Consider the following 8,892-nt stretch of genomic DNA (forward strand, 5'->3'; position numbering starts at 1 on the left):
AGTACGTCGCGTCCTCTTCGGTGTCGACACAATCGACAAAGGACTACCAAGAGGGCTAGTAATGGCGGCGGCCATCTTGGAACGGGAAAAGTGCATCATGCAAATAATGGGGACATGTGCACAACAATAAATAAATCATCGAAAAACATTTTTTAGTCGACGGGGAAGAAAAGAAAGGGCCCCTAGCTATATGAAATGTCATCTAAAGGATGAGATAATGATCCCAGTATCCCTCGAGGCTGATGGATTGTGTAGCTATATTGTCTGTGGTGTAAGACTTCTTAGTTATCTCTGTGATACAGTCAAACTAATTTAACGAGAAAGGGTCCACCAAGGAATGTCATCATTAAGACCTTCCTTAGCTGTTTTGAGTCGGAATATCCACTGCTGCTCAGTCCTGAACAGATATTTGGGGTCATTCTCATTATATCTGGGTACTTGTAAGACAGTCCACCACAAATCATTGGGGCCATGTTTTGCTTCTAAAAAATGTGAACTCAGTTTAGTCGTGATCCGAGCGCATCTGATGTTACTGCGGTGTTCATTTATTCTTAACTTAACTGGTCTTGTTGTCATTCCTACATACTGTAAGTCACACGGACATGTAATCAAATATATACAGTGCCGTGTGCTGCAATTGGTGTGTTTCATCAAACGCCAGTCTCCAAAATGTTTCAACTGGAGACTAACTATCCGTTTGGTCAATGCACACACGTTGCAAGATCCGCATGGATAGTGTCCAGAGACTGGTGGAAGGTTCCATAGAGTGGACTGTTCTGAAGAAACCTCTTGTCTTAGCGGTCGTGTGTGAATAATTAAGTCTCTAATATTCGAGGATCTTTTAAATGCAAAGAGGGGTTTCGCTATCTGTGTACCCCCACTCAATAAAATTTGCCATCTTTTATTAATGAGTCTTTTCAAAGTGTTGGAGATGGGAGTGTATGTGGATACACAGGTAAGTCGTGTTTGTTCTTCTCGTCTGGATGGTTCTAAAAGGGCATCCCTATGGTTGTTTCTGGCTCTTTTATAGGATGAATTAATGATCTTGGTGGGATAGCATCTTTGTAGGAGTTTGTCTTTCAACTGCCCAGCCTGTATTTCAAATGTCTGGACAGAGGAGCAATTCCTGCGTAGTCTCAAAAATTGGCCAAACGGAAGGTTATCGCGTAGAGCCTTCGGATGATGGCTGTCATATCTGAGTAAACTGTTCCTGTCAGTGATCTTATGGAAGGTATCTGTCACCAGTTTGCCATTTACATTGTGAATCAGCAGATCCAAAAAGGGTACTTGTGTAGTAGAAACGTGTGCTGTGAATTTCAGAAAGGGATCAAGCGTGTTGATCCAACTCGTAAATAACTCGATGTTGAGAGCAGTCCCTTGCCATATGATGAGAATGTCATCTATGTAGCGTCGCCATAATTTGATGTTATTAAAGAAAGGGTTAGTAACTGGAAGAATAAAATTATTTTCAAACTGATACATATATAGACAGGCCAGGCTGGGGGCAAACGTACTGCCCATCGAGGTCCCTCTTATTTGATGGTACATGGTATCTTCAAATTTAAAATAATTTTGTGTCATTGCTAGGGATGCACACTGCATAACGAAGTCTACCGGAGTTGAAGAGGCCCAAGGCTGTAGGCGAAGGGCGGACTCAATGACTTCTAGGGTGGCTGTCTGTGGAATATTCGTATATATAGAGATTCTACATCTAATGTAATCAGTACCTCGACCTGAATGGTAGAGTTGATTGTTTCTATGAGGTTCAGAACATCCTTGGTGTCTTTAAGATAGGTACAGGAGCTCTTGACTAATGGTTGAAGAAAAGAGTCACAAAAGGTCGATAAAGGTTCCAGGATCGAACCAATGCCAGAGACTATTGGGCGGCCCGGAGGTGGACGTGAACCTTTATGGATTTTGGGGAGGCAGTAAAAGTAAGGTACACGAGGATGTGTGTTCTCGAGAAACTCAGCCTCTCTCGGAGTAATCCAAGAATTGCCTATAGCCTCGTTGAGCATGCTCCTTATCTGTAATTGTAAGGAGTGGGTAGGGTCGTGGTTCAATGGTGTGTAGTAAGTCCTATCGCTTAGAAGGCAAAGGCATTCCTGTCTGTAGTCTACAGTGTCCATAATCACTATAGCACCACCTTTGTCTGCTGGTTTTATGACTATGGTAGAGTCTTGTGATAGAGTCTTGAGTGCTTCTCGCTCAATGGCGGGAAGGTTGACAAAGGGGCGTTTGGGAGTGATCTGTTCAAGATCCTGTAGGACTGCTTTTTCAAAAGCTAATACTTCACACGGAAGAGAATTTGTTGGAGGCATGAAGGTAGATGGCTTCTTCAGGCCTGTATCGTGAATAACAGGGGGTTCTGGTCGATCTTTAAAGAAAAAGTGTAGACGGACCTTTCTAAAAAACTGGGACAACTCACAATGGAGGCGGAAGGGATCTACGGAGGGGGTAGGAACAAAGCCTAATCCTCTATTCAGGACTTTCAATTCGTTCATAGACAAATGTCTGTGGGACAGATTGACCACTAAGTCCTCTGAGGAGCTATCTTGTTCTGGCTCCTGGTTATCATTTGAGGTTCCTCTCGACCCCATTGTACTCTTCTGCCTCTTCCTCTCCTTCTGCCTCTCACTCTGCCCGGGCCGCGGCCTAAAAAAGGCCCGAAAGGTGGAATAGGGCGTGGCTGGAAGAAGGGGTAAGGGGGTTGCCAGAAGAGAGGTTGATTATTAGTGTAATGGGGAAAGTTATAGTAGGGTTGTGGTGTACTTTCGTCGGTACTCCAGCCATCAGAGGAGGAGCTACTACTATAGATCCGAGTTTTCCTATTAACTGTAGAGGACTCGTCTGAAGATCGTGATTGGGTGTCAATCTCAAAGTCCTCCTTGATGTATGGAAACACTTTCTCTCGTGCAAATCTGTTAATGTCTTTTTGTAACTTGGAAATCTTTTGTTGTGTCAGGAACTCTTTGGTTTCATTGAGTTCCGTGTTAATCTCTAGGAGACGACTCTTAAATGCAGCTATCGTCACTGTTGCTTTGATGGACGCCTCTACACAGTTAATCTGAATAACTATGGACTCGGCTAACCGTTTGGAAGTGTTGATGATCAACACTAGCCAGTCACGAGTGCATTTCCATGCAATCTGCGCCCAGTCCTTCCTAAAGGCTAAGTCTTGTAGGAAGATCCTGGGCACATTGGATACCAGTAGGCCGTTAGGAGCGATATTGGCTCTCAAATATTCGGTCATGATTGTTCCATGCATGACTGTCTTGATCAATTCTCTTTACAGAGAGGAAAGTTTGTCCCACTCTTCTTTGAGGCTCCCGGAAGGAGCTGATCCATCACTGGAAAGAATAGAAGGTGTCTGTAAAATAGCTGAGACAACGTCATCGTCAAAGCTCAAGCCTTGGAAATTATCCATGGTCAGGAATAGAACAAAACGTCCTGCAGCACACAGCTGCTCAATATACTATTTTAACAAGGAGGACTGGGAGATTGGCCTGGTCCAGTGTACTTTCTCCCTCCACGTAATCCTGTAATAAATATGTACACTGTTCCACAAAGAAGAAGGAAGAAAAAGGAGTGGGCGAAGAAGTAAGACTGAAAAGCTGATATTGTGATAGTTGTAGGAGTGCCCTCAAGCATCACTGTATGATGCAAAGCATCATCATTGGGCTGACTCCTCGCCAGACTGGCACTGCAATATCTGGCGGGCCACCACACAAAGGTTGTGGCTCTTCAACCAGGAAGTGATTCTACAGAACAGCTCAACTCCGCAAAAAATATTGACAGAGGGAAAAAGGAGAGAGAAAAAATATAAAATTGGCTATGAACACCTGAAAACTCAATTTAATATATGTAATACGGGTCAGGCCAAGGTTAAAAACTGGTAGGAGTAATCAGGAAATAATGTTTCCTATACTCCTAAGAGAAGGGAAGGAGGGAAGGGTCTCCACTCCTACCTCTAGGTCGACATGTTTCGCGCCTAATCGGTCAAGGAAAGATCCACAGGCGCTTCATCAGGACCGTTTGGTTTTAACTTCTCCTTCATATAACAAAATAAACCAAAAGATAGGTAAAGACCATAAATGCTAGGAGGTCACTTACAGTCTATGGACCATTCGTCACTGTCAGTCTAATAGAAAGTCACCCTGTATAGAGGATAAAACACATGTGTAAAACAACGTGCAATCAGTAGACATTCATTGGTGTCCAGATCATAAAAACGTGATAGATATCAAGCCCCACAGAAGAGAAACGTGGAAAACACATAAACCAATAACATTGAAGGCTTACCATCCCATGTGAGGAAAGGGCATCATAGGGACGCGTAAACCTTGTAAACACCGTGAGTTCACTGGATTAAAAAAAAGTTTTTATATGAAATGAAGTCAAGTGTGGTTGGAACATCTATAGCTGGAAAGAATAATATCAGCACAGAGTTTAACCGATTCAAATTAATCAATGAGAGAAAATACCATGTGTTCATATCTCTTTTCACTGACAAGTAATACAGAGTCTCATGATTTTCTATAAATCCCAGCTGTTAGACCTGTCTTGATAATAAAAATGGCTTCTTAATCTACTACCGGTGTTGGCATAACAACCCCGTTCCAGGACATCTGGGTCTACACCCCATTATTCAAATGGCAACGAGGGTGCTAATAGTAACTCAATCGTGATGGGTAGAGGACGGTGAGCGTCCTGGTAACGAATACACACTATAAAGAGCCGGCGCTTTCGAAAGAACCTCTTCGAGCGCTGACCGCTCGTATCACTTGCAAACTTTGTCTTGAAGCCGGTCGCGCACGTGCATGCAGCGTGTCGGTAGTGCACTTACGTGACCCTGATGTCCGGATGCCATTTGCCTACCCCAGTCCGCGTCCCTGTATGACAGGTTACGCGTGTACTTGATCCGTTTAAATCCTATTCGGTTAATTGGGGCAATTTGGCCCTCAGTACGTCGCGTCCTCTTCGGTGTCGACACAATCGACAAAGGACTACCAAGAGGGCTAGTAATGGCGGCGGCCATCTTGGAACGGGAAAAGTGCATCATGAAAATAATGGGGACATGTGCACAACAATAAATAAATCATCGAAAAAAATGTTTTAGTCGACGGGGAAGAAAAGAAAGGGCCCCTAGCTATATGAAATGTCATCTAAAGGATGAGATAATGATCCCAGTATCCCTCGAGGCTGATGGATTGTGTAGCTATATTGTCTGTGGTGTAAGACTTCTTAGTTATCTCTGTGATACAGTCAAACTAATTTAACGAGAAAGGGTCCACCAAGGAATGTCATCATTAAGACCTTCCTTAGCTGTTTTGAGTCGGAATATCCACCGCTGCTCAGTCCTGAACAGATATTTGGGGTCATTCTCATTATATCTGGGTACTTGTAAGACAGTCCACCACAAATCATTGGGGCCATGTTTTGCTTCTAAAAAATGTGAACTCAGTTTAGTCGTGATCCGAGCGCATCTGATGTTACTGCGGTGTTCATTTATTCTTAACTTAACTGGTCTTGTTGTCATTCCTACATACTGTAAGTCACACGGACATGTAATCAAATATATACAGTGCCGTGTGTTGCAATTGGTGTGTTTCATCAAACGCCAGTCTCCAAAATGTTTCAACTGGAGACTAACTATCCGTTTGGTCAATGCACACACGTTGCAAGATCCGCATGGATAGTGTCCAGAGACTGGTGGAAGGTTCCATAGAGTGGACTGTTCTGAAGAAACCTCTTGTCTTAGCGGTCGTGTGTGAATAATTAAGTCTCTAATATTCGAGGATCTTTTAAATGCAAAGAGGGGTTTCGCTATCTGTGTACCCCCACTCAATAAAATTTGCCATCTTTTATTAATGAGTCTTTTCAAAGTGTTGGAGATGGGAGTGTATGTGGATACACAGGTAAGTCGTGTTTGTTCTTCTCGTCTGGATGGTTCTAAAAGGGCATCCCTATGGTTGTTTCTGGCTCTTTTATAGGATGAATTAATGATCTTGGTGGGATAGCATCTTTGTAGGAGTTTGTCTTTCAACTGCCCAGCTTGTATTTCAAATGTCTGGACAGAGGAGCAATTCCTGCGTAGTCTCAAAAATTGGCCAAACGGAAGGTTATCGCGTAGAGCCTTCGGATGATGGCTGTCATATCTGAGTAAACTGTTCCTGTCAGTGATCTTATGGAAGGTATCTGTCACCAGTTTGCTATTTACATTGTGAATCAGCAGATCCAAAAAGGGTACTTGTGTAGTAGAAACGTGTGCTGTGAATTTCAGAAAGGGATCAAGCGTGTAGATCCAACTCGTAAATAACTCGATGTTGAGAGCAGTCCCTTGCCATATGATGAGAATGTCATCTATGTAGCGTCGCCATAATTTGATGTTATTAAAGAAAGGGTTAGTAACTGGTAGAATAAAATTCTTTTCAAACTGATACATATATAGACAGGCCAGGCTGGGGGCAAACGTACTGCCCATCGAGGTCCCTCTTATTTGATGGTATATGGTATCTTCAAATTGAAAATAATTTTGTGTCATTGCTAGGGATGCACACTGCATAACGAAGTCTACCGGAGTTGAAGAGGCCCAAGGCTGTAGGCGAAGGGCGGACTCAATGACTTCTAGGGTGGCTGTCTGTGGAATATTGGTATATAGAGATTCTACATCTAATGTAATCAGTACCTCGACCTGAATGGTAGAGTTGATTGTTTCTATGAGGTTCAGAACATCCTTGGTGTCTTTAAGATAGGTACAGGAGCTCTTGACTAATGGTTGAAGAAAAGAGTCACAAAAGGTCGATAAAGGTTCCAGGATCGAACCAATGCCAGAGACTATTGGGCGGCCCGGAGGTGGACGTGAACCTTTATGGATTTTGGGGAGGCAGTAAAAGTAAGGTACACGAGGATGTGTGTTCTCGAGAAACTCAGCCTCTCTCGGAGTAATCCAAGAATTGCCTATAGCCTCGTTGAGCATGCTCCTTATCTGTAATCGTAAGGAGTGGGTAGGGTCGTGGTTCAATGGTGTGTAGTAAGTCCTATCGCTTAGAAGGCGAAGGCATTCCTGTCTGTAGTCTACAGTGTCCATAATCACTATAGCACCACCTTTGTCTGCTGGTTTTATGACTATGGTAGAGTCTCGTGATAGAGTCTTGAGTGTTTCTCGCTCAATGGCGGGAAGGTTGACAAAGGGGCGTTTGGGAGTGATCTGTTCAAGATCCTGTAGGACTGCTTTTTCAAAAGCTAATACTTCACACGGAAGAGAATTTGTTGGAGGCATGAAGGTAGATGGCTTCTTCAGGCCTGTATCGAGAATAACAGGGGGTTCTGGTCGATCTTTAAAGAAAAAGTGTAGACGGACCTTTCTAAAAAACTGGGACAACTCACAATGGAGGCGGAAGGGATCTACGGAGGGGGTAGGAACAAAGCCTAATCCTCTATTCAGGACTTTCAATTCGTTCATAGACAAATGTCTGTGGGACAGATTGACCACTAAGTCCTCTGAGGAGCTATCTTGTTCTGGCTCCTGGTTATCATTTGAGGTTCCTCTCGACCCCAATGTACTCTTCTGCCTCTTCCTCTCCTTCTGCCTCTCCCTCTGCCCGGGCCGCGGCCTAAAAAAGGCCCGAAAGGTGGAATAGGGCGTGGCTGGAAGAAGGGGTAAGGGGGTTGCCAGAAGAGAGGTTGATTATTAGTGTAATGGGGAAAGTTATAGTAGGGTTGTGGTGTACTTTCGTCGGTACTCCAGCCATCAGAGGAGGAGCTACTACTATAGATCCGAGTTTTCCTATTAACTGTAGAGGACTCGTCTGAAGATCGTGATTGGGTGTCAATCTCAAAGCTGAAATATTGCCTGGCACTGAAGAGGCCTCAAGACAGCTTGACACTTAGCCCCCACACAAAACACATGCCGTCTGTCTCAGTCAAAAGTCACAGGTAGACACTAAAAACAGTTCTTCTTTTGGGTTAGGGGTTGTTAACCCCTGGCAGTATTTATTCACACACAAAATGCAAAATCACCACATTCATACAATTATATGCAGTAACCCATCTTATTTACAGTTTTATTTAAATTGTTGCTCGAATGAGAATTTACCTTGAAAAACAAAAGAAAAGAGGTGCCTGGCAATATAGGAACGGTTTGTTTAATTAAACATTACGTCCAGGAGAGCAGTTACAGAACCGGGGTCTGAGTACTGTCTCTCATTGTACATCGGATTGAAGCAAGGTTTCATACATTTCTCTGAGTGCAAGAAAACCATAAAAGACATTATTTTCTTGGTAAAAAATGCAAACATTTGTTGAGTATTCGTAAATACACTTCCAGATAGTGGAAGCAGGTGGGCCTCAATCTGATGTGGACACAATGTTGGCCAGCCAGTACGTGTCCAGATGTCCTGCCTGAGGGGCGCGTGGTCACTGCGTGTGCTGTGTCCTGATTGGTTAGTTGTACCTAACTACATGTGAAATCTAACTTTATGGTGCTTTTGAGAATGCACATATCCCTCTGGCCCTGTGTGTTTTATTGTGGCCAATCTCCCGGGACCACTGTGGTGTTGCTGCCTATCTGTGGGATCTGATCTAAGTTTTCCTGTTGGTGTGTTTGGCTGCCGGCTAAGTGTTACCTCCACCTGTGACCTGTCAGTCATTAACCTCACACTTAGGTCTTAGACACTGTCTGACCACATACATATGTGCTGGGGTTGATGGAGAGTTCATGATGGGGGATTCTAACAATGGTGAAGCATCTTCATTCGTGTATGAAAATGTATCACTGTGCACATTGTCATCAATTGATCTAATATTAACATTATATGTGTGATGCTTAACCTTAACAGAAATGCTAAGACGTTATTTTTCCTAACCATGTCTAAACTTGTTCCTGCATAT

The sequence above is a fragment of the Pleurodeles waltl genome, chromosome 3_1, assembly GCF_031143425.1.
Source record: "Pleurodeles waltl isolate 20211129_DDA chromosome 3_1, aPleWal1.hap1.20221129, whole genome shotgun sequence".
In the NCBI taxonomy this organism is placed as follows: domain Eukaryota; kingdom Metazoa; phylum Chordata; class Amphibia; order Caudata; family Salamandridae; genus Pleurodeles; species Pleurodeles waltl.